Source organism: Notolepis coatsorum, assembly GCF_963971535.1.
Source record: "Notolepis coatsorum genome assembly, contig: SUPER_15_unloc_1, whole genome shotgun sequence".
Classification (NCBI taxonomy): Eukaryota; Metazoa; Chordata; class Actinopteri; order Aulopiformes; family Paralepididae; genus Notolepis; species Notolepis coatsorum.
This window is the reverse complement of record NW_028174866.1, coordinates 2,556,761-2,578,822: the sequence shown is the minus strand read 5'-3', so window position 1 is coordinate 2,578,822 and position 22,062 is coordinate 2,556,761. Positions and strand designations below refer to the sequence as shown.

The following is a 22,062-nucleotide window of genomic DNA, read 5'->3' as shown; positions in this document are numbered from 1 at the left end:
TATATTGCATAGTATTTGTATATCGTTTGATATCCCTTGTATATTCCTTGTACATATACACGGAATATCCCTTTAGTCCAGCCCATAATAGTTCATTCTCCTATTGGACAGCGGTCCACCGGCGCCAGGGACCGGCCCCCAGAGCCAAGTTCAAAGTCACCGACACGACATGTCTGTACTTGCCCCGGCCCTGCCCAGGGATACGGCGACAGAAATGAGAGTGGCACTATTTGTGCACCGTGCGTATAAATACGGCGCAGGTGAATGTAGAAGACCCTTAGCCCCTTACCTCCGTACCCTTCGTGCACTTAGCATGTTACCGATAAGTTGAAGCCTCACCCACGATACAACGTGCGGTGAAGTATGGCCTGTTTGGCCTCAGAGTAGAGCATCGAGACCGCGTGCAAATTAATAACTGAATTGTCAGAGTTTGGCACTATACCGTCGAGTGCGACATATTTCTATTGAGTCTTTAATAGTCTATTTGTGTATAGTGTATCGTGCGGTTAGAATTCTATAGTGACCAGCGTCTCCAACGCTTTCTCGTATTAGCTAGAGTTCTTATCCAGGCTGGGCCGACCGCATGGCGCCTTCACCCGAGGAGACCTAGGCGAGAACCGTATGGACATGTACACTGGATTAATCTACCCGACGACTGCATAGCCTTTGCGGCTGGAATATATTTGCTTTGGTCCTATGATTTATGGAGCGGAGAACCAGCCAACGCTGCACGTGTTGGATTTACCCCGAGAGGAGTCAAGTCGAGTCGGCGCTCAGAGAGCCTGAGGCCGCCTAGCTTTCTTCACTGTAGAGCTACAGTCTACAAGAGAACCAAGCTGTATTCGTCTGTGGATCAAGAGACTACTGCACCGGCTTCTGTACCTGAAGTCTCCCTAGTCATTGTTGACCAGACGTCCTACTACCGACAGATCTTCTACCCCCCTTGCTGGCTTACAACCAGTGGGAACCCTTTCCAGTATCTCCCGCTATTACTAGTGTACCATAGATATAATTCCCTAAGATTCAGGTTGTATAATTACCTCCTGCGTAACCAGAGAATGGACATTCGTTATTGATTTGCCTACGCATACTCCTTTGCCTTACAAGTGCATTCAAAGAATAATGTAAAGTATCCTATGTACCTTTTGCTCCATTAAATACTTGATTAATACCTTTGACTGGAACCGATTTCATTGTGGGAAGTGTTCATCATATTCATATATCGTGTACTGTATGGCCAGTAATTAAAGTACATAAAGCGCTAGTGGTTTAATGATACCATACTTATCAATACAGTCAGGGAATTGTACCCCTCAGTTACAATAATGGTCTTCAGACCAAGGCCTTCTGTCGCCTAGGTGGCTGTACAAAGGACCCTAGCCTGGGGCCGGTTTCCATAAACATTGTCAAGTAGCCCCCATAGCACTAACAGACAAGTGGAGCCTGCCAGCAAAACACTACTCACCCAACCTGGAACGCACCGCTTCTCACAACAGCGGCATGTCCGACAGTTCAGCTGTGGCCTGACAGGTTTCACCCCAACAAACACAGCAAGGAACTGCAGTTGAGAAGCATGCAGCGGCGTGCTCCCAATACGAAAACCGGTGGAGGATTTTTAGAATGATCAACATCTTCCAGACACTCCAGTACGAAGACAATATCGCCGTATTTTCTCGAAAATAGTGAGAGAGAAAATAAAGATATGATGTCAACGTATCTCCTTCCTTGTAAACAAAATTTTTCTCCACTAACAACACGTCAAGTGGGGTACTACCGAGGCACTTTCTTGTGGTGAAAGCGAGAAGGAGGAGAGCAGGTGACCACACACCTGCTTATGAAGGTAAGCTGATGAGGGGTGTGGTCAGACTAATACTGGTATTAAAGGTACATTTGTGGAATTTATTCAGTGCGCGTGCACGTACGCGAGGAAGTGCAGTGTGATGCCAAGCAGAGCCCCTTAACAAAACAGAACCTCACATACAATCACACACACACTAGACCTTTGTGGAATACTAGCCTCACACTCACTCACTCACTTGATAAATAGAGAATAGGCTACTAACCTCACATGCTCACACTGGATCACCAGAGAATACTAGCATCATCATTCACTTGCACACTACATCATGGGAGAATAATAACCTCACTCTCACACATGGGATTGTCAGAGAACACTGACCACACACTGACAAACTAGATCTTGGGAGAATGCTAATGTCACGCACACTAAATATTCAGAGGACACACAAACCTCCCACACACTACATCTTACTCGACCCCGAGTTTCAACACGACAGTCAGCGGCATTGATTTTTCTAAAGCAAAAGTCTAGCCCGTGTGTGTGAGCCCGCATCGATTCATTCCGGTCCTTGACTCCCAATAAACACGACACACGTTCACAAGCTGTGTGTGCTTATTGTCCAATGACACGGGGGCCCGCGCATTGTGTCCGCTAAGCCGCTCAGAGCACACGCAAGGGGGGAGGGCGCTGAGTCAGCAACACGGAGCACGGGGCAGCAGGTTGGCAAGCTGACCCACTTAGTCACCCCGCTATCGTGCCATCGTCAACAGATGGCCCCCCGCAGATGGCATGTGCCCGGCGTAGCCGTCGGAGAAGGGTGCACAGGACGGGCTAACGGGCAAACGCGTCGGGACGGGACGGGGTAATGGATTGATGAGGCAGAGGGTTGAGTGTAGATCGGTTGTAATGCCAAGGAACTCAAGGGTGAGACCGTGCCCGGCTCGTCTGTCGAGGGCCGGGCCCGTATCACCTGAAATCCATATCACGGTATATGATCACATTCACGCCGATGACGATAAATCAAAACGATAATGAATTTTCTATTACAACACTATAGCACCCAAATACCACATTCTCCACCGTGTCTGCCGGGATGTTTGTAAGGTTTGCTTTTCATCATGCTTGTCTTTCATAATGGGTTGCTGTTGATTGAACTGACTTAACCCTTTCACTGCCACACTACAGAAGGTTTCTGTAGTGTGGTTGTGAAAGGGTTGATCCTTTGGTGTGTGTGTGTGGCAGTGAAAGGGTTAACCCTCTGTATTGTCGCAGTGAAAGGGTTAACCCTTTGGTAATGTGGTAGTGAAAGGGTTAAAGGGGCACAACATGAAACCACGCTAGAGGGATGCATTTAGGCTGCCTAACAAATCCATAAGTTTCATGTTTTCAAGTTTCAGTTTTATTTGTCACATATAATGTACATGTACAACATTACAGTGAAATGCTTGGTTCTGTATGAGCCTCCTGAGATTGTGCTCCATACAGTAGACATTTTAAAAGGTTAAAGAGTAACGACCAAACACTATACAAAATATACAACATACTAAAATAAAATGTACAAAATGCAAAAAGAACCGCAAAGGAATGAGGTAGAAAAGGTAATGCAAATGTGTAGGAATAAATAGATAAAATATGGTGTAATGTTTAAAAAGTGTAAGGGCGGCTGGGTAGCGCAGCGGACTAAGCGCCTGCCTACCACCGCAGAGACACTGGTATCGAATCCAGCTGTCAGCGGTGCCTCCGGCTTGGTCGGTCGTCCATACTAACACAATTGGCGGTGTTAGCGGGTGGGAAGCCGGCGGGGTGTGTGTCCTGGTCGTTGTAAACAGCGACTCCTACAGGTCGGTCGGGGCGCCTGCTCAGCGAGGGAGGGAACTGGGGGAGGTAGTGTGATCCTCCCATGCGTTACGCTCACCCAGTGAGAGTCCTCGCTGTCGGGTGAAGAGAAGCGGCTGGCTGACTCCACATGTATCGGAGGGGACACGTGATGGTATCTATCAACCCTCCTTAGACCGGCAAGTGGGGGGCAAATGCGCGCAACAACCAGGAAGGGGAGGGGGGAATTGGCATACGACTAAATTGGGATGGGAGAAAAATACAGAAAGAGCTCACGCCGTGCCCAGTGCCAGTGTGGTCATACAGGACGTACAGCAGAGCTCACGCCGTGCCCAGTGCCAGTGTGGAGCAGGACGTACAGCAGACCTCACGCCGTGCCCAGTGCCAGTGTGGAGCAGGACACACAGCAGAGCTCACGCCGTGCCCAGTGCCAGTGTGGTGCAGGACAGACAGCAGAGCTCACGCCGTGCCCAGTGCCAGTGTGGAGCAGGACGTACAGCAGACCTCACGCCGTGCCCAGTGCCAGTGTGGAGCAGGACATACAGCAGACCTCACCCCGTGCCCAGTGCCAGTGTGGGGCAGGACACACAGCAGACCTCACCCCGTGCCCAGTGCCAGTGTGGAGCAGGACATACAGCAGAGCTCACGCTGTGCCCAGTGCCAGTGTGGGGCAGGACACACAGCAGACCTCACGCCGTGCCCAGTGCCAGTGTGGAGCAGGACAGACAGCAGAGCTCACGCCGTGCCCAGTGCCAGTGTGGAGCAGGACACACAGCAGAGCTCACCCCGTGCCCAGTGCCAGTGTGGAGCAGGACATACAGCAGACCTCACGCCGTGCCCAGTGCCAGTGTGGAGCAGGACACACAGCAGAGCTCACGCCGTGCCCAGTGCCAGTGTGGAGCAGGACACACAGCAGAGCTCACGCCGTGCCCAGTGCCAGTGTGGTGCAGGACAGACAGCAGAGCTCACGCCGTGCCCAGTGCCAGTGTGGAGCAGGACAGACAGCAGACCTCACCCCGTGCCCAGTGCCAGTGTGGAGCAGGACATACAGCAGAGCTCACGCCGTGCCCAGTGCCAGTGTGGAGCAGGACAGACAGCAGAGCTCACCCCGTGCCCAGTGCCAGTGTGGAGCAGGACAGACAACAGACCTCACGCCGTGCCCAGTGCCAGTGTGGAGCAGGACATACAGCAGAGCTCACGCCGTGCCCAGTGCCAGTGTGGAGCAGGACAGACAGCAGAGCTCACGCCGTGCCCAGTGCCAGTGTGGAGCAGGACAGACAGCAGAGCTCACGCCGTGCCCAGTGCCAGTGTGGAGCAGGACATACAGCAGAGCTCACGCCGTGCCCAGTGCCAGTGTGGAGCAGGACAGACAGCAGAGCTCACGCCGTGCCCAGTGCCAGTGTGGAGCAGGACACACAGCAGACCTCACGCTGTGCCCAGTGCCAGTGTGGGGCAGGACACACAGCAGACCTCACCCCGTGCCCAGTGCCAGTGTGGAGCAGGACATACAGCAGAGCTCACGCTGTGCCCAGTGCCAGTGTGGGGCAGGACACACAGCAGACCTCACGCCGTGCCCAGTGCCAGTGTGGAGCAGGACAGACAGCAGAGCTCACGCCGTGCCCAGTGCCAGTGTGGAGCAGGACACACAGCAGAGCTCACCCCGTGCCCAGTGCCAGTGTGGAGCAGGACATACAGCAGACCTCACGCCGTGCCCAGTGCCAGTGTGGAGCAGGACACACAGCAGAGCTCACGCCATGCCCAGTGCCAGTGTGGAGCAGGACATACAGCGGACCTCACCCCGTGCCCAGTGCCAGTGTGGCGCAGGACATACAGCAGAGCTCACCCCGTGCCCAGTGCCAGTGTGGAGCAGGACACACAGCAGACCTCACCCCGTGCCCAGTGCCAGTGTGGAGCAGGACACACAGCAGACCTCACCCCGTGCCCAGTGCCAGTGTGGAGCAGGACACACAGCAGACCTCACCCCGTGCCCAGTGCCAGTGTGGAGCAGGACACACAGCAGACCTCACCCCGTGCCCAGTGCCAGTGTGGAGCAGGACACACAGCAGACCTCACCCCGTGCCCAGTGCCACTGTGGAGCAGGACACACAGCAGAGCTCACGCCGTGCCCAGTGCCAGTGTGGAGCAGGACACACAGCAGACCTCACGCTGTGCCCAGTGCCAGTCCCTCCAGGTCCTCCAGTCAAGATATTATACAGCTCTTTATTCTCACCGACCAACCACCACGTCCTCTGATTGGACCCATCTGGAGTCCAAGAGGATCATTATATTATATTATTATATAATCAATTATAGACAAAAGAAAGGGGACTATGATGATGACAGACAGACAGAAATATCACTTGACTAAAGAGACACGTGTTTTGTATGTACAGTATGAGTATCCTATGAGCTATTCTATTATTATTATTATTTCTATTATCATCGTTTCCCTGCCTGTACCTCCCCTCCCCCCTCCCCCATGCTGCTATGGCGCCTGAATTTCCCCCCAGGGGGTCGATGATGAAGACCACTGGACTTGACCTCCAGGGGGTCGATGATGAAGAACACTGGACCTGACCTCCAGGGGGTCGATGATGAAGACCACTGGACCTGACCTCCAGGGGGTCGATGATGAAGACCACTGGACCTGACCTCCAGGGGGTCGATGATGAAGATCACTGGACTTGACCTCCAGGGGGTCGATGATGAAGAACACTGGACTTGACCTCCAGGGGGTCGATGATGAAGATCACTGGACTTGACCTCCAGGGGGTCGATGATGAAGAACACTGGACTTGACCTCCAGGGGGTCGATGATGAACAACACTGGACTTGACCTCCAGGGGGTCGATGATGAAGAACACTGGACTTGACCTCCAGGGGGTCGATGATGAACAACACTGGACTTGACCTCCAGGGGGTCGATGATGAACAACACTGGACTTGACCTCCAGGGGGTCGATGAAGAAGACCACTGGACTTGACCTCAAGGGGGTCGATGATGAAGAACACTGGACTTGACCACCAGGGGGTCGATGATGAAGACCACTGGACTTGACCTCCAGGGGGTCGATGATGAAGACCACTGGACTTGACCTCCAGGGGGTCGATGAAGAAGACCACTGGACTTGACCTCCAGGGGGTCGATGATGAAGACCACTGGACTTGACCTCCAGGGGGTCGATGATGAAGAACAACACTGGACTTGACCTCCAGGGGGTCGATGATGAAGACCACTGGACCTGACCTCCAGGGGGTCGATGATGAAGAACACTGGACTTGACCTCCAGGGGGTCGATGATGAAGACCACTGGACCTGACCTCCAGGGGGTCGATGATGAAGAACACTGGACTTGACCTCCAGGGGGTCGATGATGAAGAACACTGGACCTGACCTCCAGGGGGTCGATGATGAAGAACACTGGACTTGACCTCCAGGGGGTCGATGATGAAGAACACTGGACTTGACCTCCAGGGGGTCGATGATGAACAACACTGGACTTGACCTCCAGGGGGTCGATGATGAAGAACACTGGACCTGACCTCCAGGGGGTCGATGATGAAGAACACTGGACTTGACCTCCAGGGGGTCGATGATGAACAACACTGGACTTGACCTCCAGGGGGTCGATGATGAAGAACACTGGACTTGACCTCCAGGGGGTCGATGATGAAGAACACTGGACTTGACCTCCAGGGGGTCGATGATGAAGACCACTGGACTTGACCTCCAGGGGGTCGATGATGAAGAACACTGGACTTGACCTCCATGCCCAGTGCCCGCCTCGCAGGGTGGCACCTGTGGCTGCTAGAGAGAGGAGACGTGTTTGTGGACCAATCGACCAACCAAACAACCGACAGGGTGACCTACAGTATAGAGCTGCTGGTCGCAGCTGATGGAAGAGGGTCGTTTCCATCTTCCTATAGACTGTGGTCATTATGGTAATATGGGTCAGTGACTCACATAATCCAGCCTCGTCCTCAAGTATAGATCGACTTCAGCGGAGATCATCAAAAAGGTTAGACCGCTTTCAGTCCCACAGGTCTGTGCCCACTGCCACCTCTTGAGGACGTCACACGGTTAATCATCTCCACAGAGGCCAGGCTCGACACAAGCTCATAACCACACGCCTGGCACATTATCGCTTTTAATAACCGAAGCGAAACACTTAACACAGAACACACAGGATAAATTAAAAACCTGCGAACACACAAGTATAGCCGTTACAACACGTTTATGTTTCATATTATACACTAGATCTGGCTACCGGCGACGATGACTTCACCGTTTGGCAGGCTGTGCATTTTTTCTTCTTTACCACTTAATGTGCTTTGCGTTACAGTAAGGGCTGATATTTGGGATTTATATTAAATACAGCAGGAAGCCCCCCGGGAGAGTGTAGGGGGGTGGGGGGTACTCTGACATAAGTCTAAACACGTTATGGTACGTTTGAGACAGGCGAGTAGTAGACCCACAGCACACTCCTGGCTCCCCTGTGGAGATACTCCTGGAATGCGAGTGGGATTTGGTTGAACGTTTGTCTTGGCACGGGAGGGGGAGACGCACGGGAGGGGCAGCCTCCTCATATATTCTCTTCCCAAGAGCAGACGGAAATATGTGAGCTATGCAGCAGTGTTGACCTCGGTCCGGAGATCAGAAGTTATTTTTAGAGCAGGCGGGCCCCACGTGAAGATGTCACCTTATCACCGTGATGGCCTCGTTGATACCTGTGTTCAAGGACCCGCCCCAACGCCTTAGTTCCAACTCACCAAAGCGTCCTCGCGTATTATATCTATATCTGCTCTTTTAGTCCTTTTAGCTCAACATCTGTCCACTTTTTTTTTGCACATTCTCGATATAAACCTCAAGATAAACAGTGTTCTATGTAAATCTATTCTGATAAATCCATTCCTCCGCTGCCTGTGTGAAGGTCGGTGCAGCCGGGGAGGAGGTCACACCGGATGCACGCTGTACCAATATATAATATAATATTATATAATATATAATATAGCACAGTAGTGGTGGGCCTGATCTCTGCCAACGATGAGAGGGCCTACCTGGAAGAGGTAGAGGTTCTGGCGGGATGGTGTCAGGAGAACAGCCTCTCCCTGAACGTCAGCAAAACAAAGGAGATGATTGTGGACTTTAGGAGGTCGGGGGTCAAGGACTACAGCCCCCTCAGCATCGACGGGGCACCGGTTGAGAGAGTGAACAGTTTCAAGTACCTCGGAGCCCACATATCCGAGGACTTGACATGGACCACACACATTGACAGTGTTGTGAAGAAGGCACGGCAACACCTCTACTTCCTCAGGCGCCTAAGGAAGTTCCAAGTCAGTCAGAAGATCCTTAAGAACTTCTACTCATGTACAATAGAAAGCATCCTGACTGGCAACATCACCTCCTGGTTTGGGAATAGCACTGCACAAGACCGTAGCAGACTACAGAGAGTGACACGTTCAGCCGAACGCACAATTGGAGGGGGGCTTCCCACTCTCCAGGGCATTTACAACAAGCGGTGCATGGGTAAGGCTAAGAGAATAATAAAAGACTCCAGCCACCCAAACAACTGCCTCTTTGAACTGCTGTGGGCAGGCAAGCGATACCGGAGTCTCATGGCGAGCAAAGAGAGACTCAGAAGAAGCTTCTATCCTCAGGCCATCAGAATGTTAAATGACAATAACACTATGTAACAACCATCAAATACACTCTCAGCACACACATCCACACGCACACACTCACTTTAAACAAACAACTCACTGCAGCACCCACTTTAGACACCTAACACACTTTATATTTATTGGTAAAGAATTTGCACTACAACTCATACCTCATTACACCTTACTGTACATTTTACCTAAATTGTACCTCATCCCATTTCTGCATTGTACTGTATAGTATATAGTATATTGTATTGTAACTCAGTTACTTTTCTACTCTGCATTGTATATATGTATATATTGAACACTTTTGTCGACGTACTTGACTTCTATTTTATACTTATTATACTTATTTTATACTTATCTATTTTTATCTAGCACAATCTCTGGAGCAAAACAGCATTTTATATAAAAGTATTCTGTACTTCTGTATGGCAACTAATAAAGAAACTTGAAACTTGAACTTGAAGCCAGCAGGCCCCACCACTTTCGGCATAAAGGAACATTGTAACAACAAATGTGCTTTGTTTGTACTAATTTATGGTTGTGCCATTATTATTATGCAAAGATAATAATTGTGATTAATTCTGTAATGAGTTGTATGTGTGTTTCTAGCATCCTTGACACCCAAGGACAACGATGTAAATAAGTCACTGCGCCTTTTTCGTTTCTATCCTTGACAAAAATGTATAATGGAGTAATGATCTGTATATGTTTTGGACTCTAAATAAAACCTACCTACCTACCTACCAGCCACACCACTACCCTCTGTATAGTATAGCTAAGTTAAAGCGCTATTTACCCTGCTGTGAAATGGGTTTTATTTTTTAATTTATTTTTTTATCTTTTTCCCCCTCCTTTTTCCTCCGATTTTCTCCCATCCCAATGTTAGTCATTATGCCAATTCCCAATCCCCTTCCTGGTCGCTGCGCACTTACCCCCCACAGTCGGTCTGGGAGAGTGGAAGCTATCACGTGCTTCCTCCGACACACGTCTAGCCAATCAACCGCTTCTTTTCACCTGGCAGCGCGGACTCTCACTGAGAGCGTGTAACGTGTGGAAGGATCACACTACCCCCCTTAGATCCTATCCGCGCTGAGCAGGCGCCCCGACCGAACTGTAGGAGTCGCTGTTTACAACAACCCCGACCCACCCCGCCAGCTTTCCCACCCTCTAATACAGCCAATTGTATTAGTGTGAGCGGCCAGCCAAGCTGGTGACAACCCCGGAGCTGTGAGCTGGATTCGAACAGGCGAATCCAGCGTCTCCGGCGTTGGTGACGAACACAATCTCCGCTACGCCACCTGACTGCCCTATGAAATGGGTTTTCTGACGGTAAGCACCTATAGAGGGTTTTCAGTCACTGGGTTGAGGGGGAAGCTCGTGCCTCGGGTCCCAGAGGTGGAGCGCAGAGGTGGAGCGCAGAGGTGGAGCGCAGAGGTGGAGCGGGCCAGGCCTGGTGGAGGCAGGCGCTGCAGAGAAGAGCGAAATGGTAACGACCACACTGATCGAATGGCACTCGAATTTCAAGTAGAGTTCTTACATTACATTGAATATTTACATCCACACACACAAGCACGCACGGACGGACACATACACACACGCACGCATGCACGCACGCACGCACACACACACACACACACACACACACACACACACACACACACACACACACACACACACATGCACGCACATACACATAGAACGACAGATGAAATGCAGTACATTTCCATAAGCAGATGTCAATACTCATAGGAGCCAACTTGAATAATACAGGTGAATATGACTGCTTTTGAATAATAAGCTAACTGAAAAAATTAAATAGAGTTCTGGGATGCGAAAACACTGTAACTCAGTTTGTACTGTATGGATGGATACTATAAGGTGTTGATATGGGCTTTTGAATACAATTCACGCACCGTTTTAAAGGAACAGACAGAGACATTATGGGAAAAGCGCTTCTCCAGAGTCAGACAAGAAGATAGATACCAGTTACCTCTCTGTGCGTTCATTAAAACGCTATCCGGCTGCAAGCTGGCCTAGCTTAGCATGAATGAATGGGAGCGGATACGGATCACCTAGCTTAAAACTCCGGGAGAGGTGTTTTTGGCCAACAAGTAGGCTAGCTGGTCCATATCCGCTTCCATTCATTTGTGCTAAGCTATAGGCTATCTTGCAGCCGAATCGCTTTTTGCTGAACACATGTATTGGAAATCGGCATCCATCTTCTTGTCTGACTCTGGATACGATGGTAATAAGCGCATTTCCCATAATGTTGGCGACGTGTTCCGTGAAGCGGTAGCAGGGATCTCTATATGAAAATAGAACCCATTAACAGTTCCTTTCCAATGTATCTGTCCATCATCACAGCCTACAATCGACTCCCACAACATTGCAGTTGCGAATAAAAGACAATCACTCCTGAATCTTTCCTTGTTGTTTTGTTTTCAACCTGTTCTCATGAAGGGTGTATGAACGGTATTGCAATTAATGACTGAGAGATGAAAGGCTCCATCAGGCCTGTGGGGCCTGACAGGGTTGACTCATCCTATAGGCCTCAGGGAGTCTGCCTGTGGGACCTGACAGGGTTGACTCATCCTATAGGCCTCAGGGAGTCTGCCTGTGGGGCCTGACAGGGTTGACTCATCCTATAGGCCTCAGGGAGTCTGCCTGTGGGACCTGACAGGGTTGACTCATCCTATAGGCCTCAGGGAGTCTGCCTGTGGGACCTGACAGGGTTGACTCATCCTGCCTGCCTCAGGGAGTCTGCCTGTGGGACCTGACAGGGTTGACTCATCCTATAGGCCTCAGGGAGTGTGCCTGTGGGGCCTGACAGGGTTGACTCATCCTGCCTGCCTCAGGGAGTCTGCCTGTGGGGCCTGACAGGGTTGACTCATCCTATAGGCCTCAGGGAGTCTGCCTGTGGGACCTGACAGGGTTGACTCATCCTGCCTGCCTCAGGGAGTCTGCCTGTGGGACCTGACAGGGTTGACTCATCCTATAGGCCTCAGGGAGTCTGCCTGTGGGGCCTGACAGGGTTGACTCATCCTGCCTGCCTCAGGGAGTCTGCCTGTGGGACCTGACAGGGTTGACTCATCCTGCCTGCCTCAGGGAGTCTGCCTGTGGGGCCTGACAGGGTTGACTCATCCTGCCTGCCCCAGGGAGTCTGCCTGTGGGGCCTGACAGGGTTGACTCATCCTATAGGCCTCAGGGAGTCTGCCTGTGGGGCCTGACAGGGTTGACTCATCCTGCCTGCCCCAGGGAGTCTGCCTGTGGGACCTGACAGGGTTGACTCATCCTATAGGCCTCAGGGAGTCTGCCTGTGGGGCCTGACAGGGTTGACTCATCCTGCCTGCCTCAGGGAGTGTGCCTGTGGGGCCTGACAGGGTTGACTCATCCTATAGGCCTCAGGGAGTCTGCCTGTGGGGCCTGACAGGGTTGACTCATCCTGCCTGCCTCAGGGAGTCTGCCTGTGGGGCCTGACAGGGTTGACTCATCAGGGAGTCCGTCTGTGGGATCTGCGTGGGAGAGATCAACAAGCTGTCCCTCTGAAGGAATGCTGAACTCCAAAGCACACAGGACTCATTTACACACGTGATGGGAAGCGGCCAGTCGGCTGCACTGCTCTTTCAATCCGCTGTCTGGGTGTTTTAGAGGAGATCATCCATACGTGCAGATCAGCCAAATTAGGCTACATTTGGAAATACATGAGGCGATGGAATCTTAACACCATCTGAATAGGATTGTAAGACAAAAGACATGGACCTTTTTTTTTTATTTTTTTTTATAATTATTATTGATTTTTATAGTAAAAATATAGCCTCACTGCGAAAATGCTATAAGACACAAACTGCACAACTATGAATTGTATGCACTGTGTGTGCTTTCTTACCTTGGTTTGATTAGGAAACACTGTATGTGCTAGTATAGGAGTCAGAATAGCTGGAGTGTGTGAAGGGGCAGAGCGCTTTCCAGTAGGGGAGAGTGGGGTCGGGTGGGACAGGGGGACAGTTGGGGCGGTCCTTTAGAAAGTAGCTACACTTTAAGTAGCTACACGCATTATATGAACTTTTAATCCTTGGTATCAAGCGGAATAATGGATGTATTCAAGGGGGGTCCGGTGGGGGGGGGGGGGGGAGAAGGAGCAAGAGCATTTATGTGTTGTATTGTATTGTAATTAATCTGTGTATATCTTTAATCTTTAATCTACATCTATTTTAATTAAAAAAACCGGGCTGTCATGATTGTTAGTATTATGTCGGTAATAGCCCTGTGATTTATAGTGGATTTCTACTGTAAATGTTTGTATGTCATGTCAAAAAAAATAAAAAAATTTGTTCACAAAAAAAAATAAAGTAGCTACACCTATGAAAGTGCAATTCACCAGAGACCACCGCAACACTTCTGGGATTCTGAAATCGGGGAGGAGATAGCGGGGGGGGGGGGGGGGGGGCAAATTAATGAATGTGGATGAGAGCCGTGATGTAAGTGGTTGCAGCTACGGCTGTGGGGGCGCTGGAGACATGATCGAATAGACCTTTATTCGCCTGAGTCTCCTGAACACGGCGCGACCCATTCCAAATCGATCGGAACTTAATTGGCCGAGATAAAGTCCCTTTTTCAGCACCTACTCCCCATACGCATGCGCAGATTGCCAACGTATTCTGACGGCACGCGATGAGGCGCGAAACCGGGTTAGAACGTTCCATCAGAGGGGGGAGCTGGTGCCTGCTTCGGTGGCCAGTGCAAGATATACCTACTCGGCCAGTGTCCTTTCAGCCGACCAGGAGAATGGAAAAATGATCCCACTCAATGGCCAGACGCGTCTTATGGCGACATCTACAATTAGCTCATTGAGTCTCCAGGTGGATGGATGGAACTGATGGAACGTTCTAACCCGGTTTCACGCCTCATCGCGTGCCGTCAGAATACGTTGGCAATCTGCGCATGCGTATGGGGAGTAGGTGCTGAAAAGGGGACTTTATCTCGGCCGATTAAGTTCCGATCGATTTGGAATGGGTCGCGCCGTGTTCAGGAGATTCAGGCGCATAAAAGTCTATTGCATCATGTCTCCAGCACCCCCACAGCCGTATCTGCAACCACTTACATCACGGCTCTCATCCACATTCATTAATTTGCTCCGCCCGCTATCTACTCCGTGATTTCAATGTAACGCGGAAGTGCAGTGGTCTACCATATGTATTGGAAATCAGTATCCATCTCTGGAACATACAGCAGACCCAGCTACTGTACACCCTCTTCACTTTCAAGCTCAAAGTGGAACATTTATGACTGTTCCTCATATTTTATCCACAATTTTGTAATTGACAGCGTTTAAGTAAATGTATGTCTCTTCTGTTATAAATTTTTTTCTGTATAGTTATGCCCCACACTAAATACATATTTTTGGTTGATGCTAGTGTTAGCGGTCTGAACTTTTGTATCTGAGGACGTATTTGAACACACCTGACGATCTGAGCTATTGTTATGCAAAGTTGCGTGCATGCGCGTGCTTCTGCTCACAGAGCCGGTTGCTTGGCGTGCAACCCCCGTCCCATGACCAACGCACCCCTGATTATATGACACAAATGTCATGTGTCAGTAATTTACATGATATATGAAATTATTTGAAATAATTCTCTATATTATAGAAATTATATATATTTACCACCTCCCAAAGTAATATGTGAACAAGTTAGATTATAGTTAGAACGAAGGTGTTCAAATGTATATTGCAACAGCTGTCTCTGAGCAAGAACAAGGTGCCCTGCCCCTCTGACCCCCCCCCCCCTCCCAACCATCACAGCAAGAAACACATTTAACTAAATGTATTTCCACCAATATGTATTTAGTGTGGGGCATAACTAAAAACAGTATGGTAGAAAAAATAAACAACAGAAGTTAAACATTTACTTAAACGCTGTCAATTACAAAATTGTGGTTAATTATGAAGAACAGGCAGACAATTTTGAGCTTGAAAGTAAAGAGGATGTGTAGCTGGGTATAGGTTTTCTTTTGTATTATTAATTATTTATTTATGTTTGTTAAATTTAACAAAATTGTACCTTTCATGATTGGGATAGGCAATATAAAACGTAATCAATTGTTAGCAGACACATGTACAGGGAATAAATTATTTTCATTACTGTAACACAAGCAGGGGTGCAGTCGTAATATCAGAACTGCCTGGACGCCACGCGCGCACATACATGTTCCCTCGCGGTCGCACAGAACAGATGATTACTATGCAGAATAAATAGTAGGAAGCATGTTTGTATAGGAAATGACTAGTTTTAGTTTAGTTTTTGTAAATATTGCCTTGAAATAGAGAAGCTGAAAAAGGTAGCAGGATGTAGCCTTCAATAAATATAAAGAAATTATATTGTCAACAGATATGGTTGAAAAACAAACAATGTTTTAAATGTAATTGTAGATACAATTTCTTTAATTGAATGAACTTAAACTAGAAAAGTAAATACAAACTAAATTAACAATGTAACTTACATTCAGTTTCCTTCTGAAGCACAACTTAAGAAATGTCTCATCCTTCATCCTTCCAGTCGGGACCATTTGTCACACTGAGAGGTTCCACAGCTCAAGCAAACCCCCACCAATTGGTACAGGGCTTGTATTTTGGTTTGGCTCTTCTCGTTCTTTGTTACACTATTGGTATCCTATTATTATGCAAAGTCTAGGTGATAGATATAAGTGCCGGCCGCCGGGTACTTGGCGCACGGCGCGACGAGTCCAGTGGAAATTGTGAACGCATTTTTGTGCACGACTGCGCGTACTTCTGCTCAGCGAACTACTAGGACGGCGTGGCACCCCGTGGTACCGCCACTGCATCCCTGTTGATATCAGGCCATATGAGCGGATCGGAGCGTGAGCGGCGCGGGGAGCGGAGCGTGCGGTTTTGACGTGAGCGAGGAGTGGGTTTTAAAATGGGTCGGCGCGACGTCCGGAGCGAGAGTTCTCCTCCGCTCCAATCCACTCCGGGCCGCTCACAGTGGTTTAACACTGATGTAATAATATACAATGCCAAAGCAACAGATGGCGATGTACAAACATGAAGGCCATTTTCAACCAATGAGAATTGAGAAGGGTGAACCTGTGATATCCTGTTCAGGCTTTGTCACTCACAGGATGTTAGAAAAGTATCGACGCCATTGTTGTTGTCGTTAGCTTACATGCTAACGTTAATGGCAGCGACCATAGCATTGTGGCTCGGCTAACTATCATCGCTTAATAGAGCTAGTGAATGGATAAACAACGATATTTAACATTGCAGAACGGGTACAATTACAATGCGGCTCAATACAAACAATTGTTAAGGGGCCCAGGGGGTGTAGACTGTTGTAGTTTGAGCTAATTTACACCATGCTCCAAAAAAAGAAGAAAAAAAAGAAAAGCCGAGCGATCTGGCGCGGGGAGCGGGGAGCGCTCGATTCAAGGTGAGCGGTGAGGGAGCGGAGAGCGACTTGGGGGCGGGGTCAACATGAGCGATTAGCGGAGCGGACCAAGCTTTAAAGAGCGAAGAGCGGATTTCTCGGCCGCGCCGATCCGCTCACGTGGCCTGGTTGATATGCAAAGTAGCCCAGGTGGGTACTTATAGCGAGTTGGCGAGTGTAGCGCATTCCTGTGTGCACGCGCGTGCCGTTCACACATCCGTGCATGTATGCGCTTCTGCTCAAATCTTTGGGTGCACGGAGAGTGCAACCCCGTCCCATGAAGACCGCATCATCCCTGCTGGGGGGGAACGTCACAGCCGACCCTGCTCTCCCCTACAGGCTGCTGTGACGCCGAGTGCAGCCTCTTCATTACAGCGGAGCGGAGCGCGTTCACACCTGAGAGAGAGAGAGAGAGAGAGACCGCGGAGCCGAGGTGCAGGTACGTGTCTACACACACATCATCTCAAATCAGTTATATATTATAGTATTATTAATGTGTTGTCGCGTGTGGCATCATAAACTATCCCTGGCTACAAGAATAAGTTACTTTGTTGCGAGACGATCCACAGTTTTGTAACTTTGTCGGCGTCGCACTGCCTCGTTGTGTGACGACGATGATACAAACTAACTGAAACTGGATCTAACAGTTGGCTCGAACATACAGTAGGACATACAGTAGGACATACAGTAGGAGTCCGTTCGTACAGAACGAGCCAGAACACAGAACTTGTTTAAAGTCATTCAAAGTCCGTCTGACTGTTCTGTTCTCTTTCCCGTCAACAGGATTCATGTCGAGGAATGTGTCGCTAGAAGAACCAGCTCACGTCTCGGGAACAGAACAGTTCTACACCAACTTGCACAGGGAGTGTGTTGTTGTTTGTGTTATCTTTACAAACAAACTCTGCGCACTTGTTGTGGTGAATAACAACAACAACAAACACGGGAGGGACCGGGAGCGGGATCGTCGTCATGGCAACGGGCGGGTTCAAGTCCAATCCGACGGACTTCTTGGAAGAGTGGAAGGCGAAACGGGAGAAGATGAGGGCAAAAATGCTCGGGGACATAGCCGCGGCCACTGGTGCCTGTACCGGGAGCGGTGAGCCGATCGGGAGCGGGACCGGCGGCAGCGGCAATACAAGTGAAACTCGCAACGCTCCCGCGAACAGCGAGCTAAACAACAACAACAACAACACCAACACCAACAACGACGGCAACCCGGACCGCAGGGGTTCCGCTCCTGTCAACTGCGTCGTGTCTTCATCCTCTTCATCCTCTTCATCCCAGCAGCACCCCGTGGCCCTGAAGAGGTCCGAGGAGGAGACCCCTGGAGCAGGGGACCTGAAGAACACTGACAAGACCCCCGGAGCAGGGGACCTAAAGAACACTGACAAGACCCCCGGAGCAGGGGACCTAAAGAACACCGAGAAGACCCTCTACCCTCCTCCCCAAGACTCCGAGAAGACCCCTGGAGCAGGGGACCTAAAGAACACTGACAAGACCCCCCCCGGAGCAGGGGACCTAAAGAACACAGACAAGACCCCCCCTGGAGCAGGGGACCTAAAGAACACAGACAAGACCCCCCCTGGAGCAGGGGACCTAAAGAACACTGACAAGACCCCTGGAGCAGGGGACCTAAAGAACACAGACAAGACCCCCCCTGGAGCAGGGGACCTAAAGAACACAGACAAGACCCCCCCCGGAGCAGGGGACCTAAAGAACACAGACAAGACCCCCCCGGAGCAGGGGACCTAAAGAACACAGAGAAGACCCCTGGAGCAGGGGACCTAAAGAACACAGAGAAGACCCCATGCCCTCCTCCCCAAGACCCCGCACCCACGCCGTGCGACGACAGTGACAAGGAGAGCCCGTCGCCCGGCAGCAAAGGCAAAGACAAGAAGAGCTCTGGCCCGAGCGCCAGGAAGGGCAAAGGTCAGATCGAGAAGCGCAAGCTGAGGGAGAAGCGCCGATCGACAGGTGTCGTCAACATCCCGTCTAACGAGGTGAGTCGACTAAGTCAACTTGTCAACTGTTTTACAGATCATCACCTGTTGTTGTTGTTGTTGTGACGGATGAGATGGAGTGAGACTATGAGACACCTGGCACTGATGGAGGAAATCCTTTTGAAATGTACTTGTCTATTTTTCGTGCATTTATTTTAGAGAGATAGTTTGATAGGTGACGGTGTGTGTAGGCTATACACGGCAAGTCTGTTCTGTTGAAACGACCTGTCTGCCAGAGAGATGAAAAACACTAGTTGAATTCTATTGTGGTGGGAGAGAGAGAGAGAGAGAGAGACTGGTACTGAACTTATTAAGTTCAAGTTCAACTTATCATGTTGTCGAGGATACAGCTGCAGGAACTCTGTCTCATTCAAATATATTGGGCATCGCTGTGTGGCAAGCGATGCCCAGAAGTATGACACATCATCAGTGACATCACATACTGTACGCGAGCTCGCACACACACTCACAATCTGCATAACGGCACCGGCGCATGTTGGTTGGAAAATGAATATATGTTTTAATATGGTGTGATACTGGCGCGAGGCCTGTTTGAAGCCTGTTAACCCCTTCATGTCTGACAGCCACCCAGAGCGTGGTGCACCCCGGGCAGCTACTACAGCTGTGGAGTTTACACAGCGTCTCAGCTGCAGCTGTGCAGCACCCTGTCATTAGTCCGTCAGTCAGTGACGGAACAAAGTAGTTTGGGAACTGGTCATCATCCAGGCTGTAATGCTGGGCCTCGGCACCGCTGGTCACGCCGGACACAGTGCCCCCATGGGCAGCCGATTATGTTGTACAGTGGTGGGGGGGGGGGGGGGGGGGGGGGGGGGTAGGTTAGTGTGTGTGTGTGTGTGTGTGTGTGTGTGGGGGGGGGGGGGGGGGGGTGGGTGGGTGGGGGGGGGGGGTTGTAATAGTTTCCCTGCATTTTTCATAGAATCTACACATTCCCCATATGAGGGCTTATATTTTTGGGGTTGTTTCAGGTCATCTAACAAAATGGTGTCCTAGTCTTGAGACAGTTCAGAAACAGACATGGTATCTTAGTCTTGAGACAGTTCAGAAACAGACATGGTATCTTAGTCTTGAGACAGTTCAGAAACAGACATGGTATCTTAGTCTTGAGACAGTTCAGAAACAGACATGGTATCTTAGTCTTGAGACAGTTCAGAAGCAGACATGGTGTCTTAGTCTTGAGACAGTTCAGAAACAGACATGGTATCTTAGTCTTGAGACAGTTCAGAAACAGACATGGTGTCTTAGTCTTGAGACAGTTCAGAAACAGACATGGTATCTTAGTCTTGAGACAGTTCAGAAACAGACATGGTATCTTAGTCTTGAGACAGTTCAGAAACAGACATGGTGTCGTCTTGAGACAGTTCAGAAACAGACATGGTATCTTAGTCTTGAGACAGTTCAGAAGCAGACATGGTGTCGTCTTGAGACAGTTCAGAAGCAGACATGGTGTCCTAGTCTTGAGACAGTTCAGAAACAGACATGGTATCTTAGTCTTGAGACAGTTCAGAAGCAGACATGGTGTCGTCTTGAGACAGTTCAGAAACAGACATGGTATCTTAGTCTTGAGACAGTTCAGAAACAGACATGGTATCTTAGTCTTGAGACAGTTCAGAAGCAGACATGGTGTCGTCTTGAGACAGTTCAGAAACAGACATGGTGTCGTCTTGAGACAGTTCAGAAACAGACATGGTGTCGTCTTGAGACAGTTCAGAAACAGACATGGTATCTTAGTCTTGAGACAGTTCAGAAACAGACATGGTGTCTTAGTCTTGAGACAGTTCAGAAACAGACATGGTATCTTAGTCTTGAGACAGTTCAGAAACAGACATGGTGTCTTAGTCTTGAGACAGTTCAGAAACAGACATGGTGTCTTAGTCTTGAGACAGTTCAGAAACAGACATGGTGTCTTAGTCTTGAGACAGTTCAGAAACAGACATGGTGTCTTAGTCTTGAGACAGTTCAGAAACAGACATGGTGTCTTAGTCTTGAGACAGTTCAGAAACAGACATGGTGTCTTAGTCTTGAGACAGTTCAGAAACAGACATGGTGTCTTAGTCTTGAGACAGTTCAGAAGCAGACATGGTGTCGTCTTGAGACAGTTCAGAAACAGACATGGTGTCTTAGTCTTGAGACAGTTCAGAAGCAGACATGGTGTCGTCTTGAGACAGTTCAGAAACAGACATGGTGTCGTCTTGAGACAGTTCAGAAACAGACATGGTGTCTTAGTCTTGAGACAGTTCAGAAACAGACATGGTGTCTTAGTCTTGAGACAGTTCAGAAACAGACATGGTGTCTTAGTCTTGAGACAGTTCAGAAACAGACATGGTATCTTAGTCTTGAGACAGTTCAGAAACAGACATGGTGTCTTAGTCTTGAGACAGTTCAGAAACAGACATGGTATCTTAGTCTTGAGACAGTTCAGAAACAGACATGGTATCTTAGTCTTGAGACAGTTCAGAAACAGACATGGTGTCTTAGTCTTGAGACAGTTCAGAAACAGACATGGTGTCTTAGTCTTGAGACAGTTCAGAAACAGACATGGTGTCTTAGTCTTGAGACAGTTCAGAAACAGACATGGTATCTTAGTCTTGAGACAGTTCAGAAACAGACATGGTATCTTAGTCTTGAGACAGTTCAGAAACAGACATGGTGTCTTAGTCTTGAGACAGTTCAGAAACAGACATGGTATCTTAGTCTTGAGACAGTTCAGAAACAGACATGGTGTCGTCTTGAGACAGTTCAGAAACAGACATGGTGTCGTCTTGAGACAGTTCAGAAACAGACATGGTATCTTAGTCTTGAGACAGTTCAGAAACAGACATGGTGTCGTCTTGAGACAGTTCAGAAACAGACATGGTGTCTTAGTCTTGAGACAGTTCAGAAACAGACATGGTGTCGTCTTGAGACAGTTCAGAAACAGACATGGTGTCTTAGTCTTGAGACAGTTCAGAAGCAGACATGGTGTCTTAGTCTTGAGACAGTTCAGAAACAGACATGGTGTCTTAGTCTTGAGACAGTTCAGAAACAGACATGGTGTCTTAGTCTTGAGACAGTTCAGAAACAGACATGGTGTCTTAGTCTTGAGACAGTTCAGAAACAGACATGGTGTCTTAGTCTTGAGACAGTTCAGAAACAGACATGGTGTCGTCTTGAGACAGTTCAGAAACAGACATGGTGTCGTCTTGAGACAGTTCAGAAACAGACATGGTGTCTTAGTCTTGAGACAGTTCAGAAACAGACATGGTGTCGTCTTGAGACAGTTCAGAAACAGACATGGTGTCGTCTTGAGACAGTTCAG

The 22,062-nt window shown here is 49.3% G+C and overlaps 1 pseudogene across 1 annotated transcript; it reads left to right on the top strand.

Moving 5' to 3' along the window:
• The first annotated feature begins 17,045 nt into the window (after positions 1–17,045).
• On the top strand, positions 17,046–19,741 carry LOC311242248 (annotated as a pseudogene). The gene is made up of 3 exons (XR_014621008.1): positions 17,046–17,185; positions 17,530–18,746; positions 19,733–19,741. The product of XR_014621008.1 is annotated as an uncharacterized misc_RNA (transcript).
• Positions 19,742–22,062: the final 2,321 nt, after the last annotated feature.